Raw genomic sequence first — 1,470 nt, forward strand, 5'->3', positions numbered from 1 at the left:
CTGAAATTTTGACAACCTTCTACTTTTACGGGTTGAAAGTTTTCTTGGATTTGACGGCTGGTGATGCATTTGCGTTCCTGCGGGCCTTAGTTGAAAATTGTTTGGAATTGGAAGAGCTCTCGCTTCTTGGATTTTAGGCAGTTATTGGTTTCAATGGAACTTCTCCTTCACTTATGTTATTTTCTACTGAATCCCAAAGGTCAGATCTAGTTCTCGCTTCTTGTGTTGTTTTAGCAGCCTATTTTGGATTCTTGTTGTTTGGTGAATTGGCAGTGTGGCTTCTTTCCTCTTGGATCATAGTCTCTTGACATCTGAGGATGTCGTTATGGGAAATGTTTGATTTAGCTCTTCCTTTGACCCTTTATTGATACAATGACTGATCAACCTTTCCATTATCTGGTGAATTCACAGTGGTTTCTTTCCCCTTAGAGTGAAACTGCTTGTGTGAGGATGTCAAGGACGAAGAATACTATGAAGGCTGTGTCTTGGATGTTTGGCTTTTTGGAGGACCAGTGATCCTTTTGCTGTCTTTCCTTTTTATGGGTTGAGATGATGAATTAGTAGTTTTTGATCATGTCTAAAACCTGGCGATAGACTGAAATTCACTAGGTTTGATGGGAATTTGTTTTTCAGTTTTTTTATCTGGCGAGTTTATTATTGTCCGGTCCCGATTCACTCGGGTTGGAGTCTTGCCGAGACTTGACTAGTGGTGATTTGCCGCGATCGATGATTGTACGAAATTGGATAAGCTCTTTGGTTTCACGAGGCAGTTCTCGGTTTGAATGAAACATGTCCTTTACTTCTATTATCTTCTGGTTAATCCGAAAGATCAGGTCTAGTTTTCTTCCCTTTTCAGATCAGAGTTAAGTTGTGGCAATACGTTATGGGGCCAAGTTCAATATGGAGTGTCTTGGATCAGTGATGTTCTTTCTTGCTGCATACACATACACATCAATTCCTAATTTGTCTTCCACTTCTGTTATCTTCTAGTTAAGGTGGAACTATAAGATATGTTCTCTTTCCTTATGCAGGTCAGAGTTTGGTCGAGGCAATAGTTTACCTTGTCAATTTCGATATGGTCTGTGATCGTATTGGTTTGGTCTTGCTGCATAAGCATCAAATCATAGGGAAGCTCTTCTTTGAGTTCTTTCTTGTCGGAAAGGTCCACACAAGTTCAAGCTTGTTTCTCTCCCCATTATTCGTAAGACTCCTAATTGGACTTCCAATTTGCATATCTCACGACTTGATGCTTCGGGTTCTCATTTTCCAGTGTTCTTTCCCCTTATGAACAAAAGTTTTAGTGGGGTGAATAAAAATGAAATTTTGAAGGTGCCTTGCCATTGATTGAGGGATCTCTGCTACCTTTCATCGGCTTTAAGATAATGGTGAATTCAATCTGTTGAAGATGGTTGTTCAGACTGAGGTTTTATCCGGTTCTGATCACGAAATACCGTCATTAAGCTGGGCAAT

The sequence above is a fragment of the Eucalyptus grandis genome, chromosome 11, assembly GCF_016545825.1.
Source record: "Eucalyptus grandis isolate ANBG69807.140 chromosome 11, ASM1654582v1, whole genome shotgun sequence".
In the NCBI taxonomy this organism is placed as follows: Eukaryota; Viridiplantae; Streptophyta; class Magnoliopsida; order Myrtales; family Myrtaceae; genus Eucalyptus; species Eucalyptus grandis.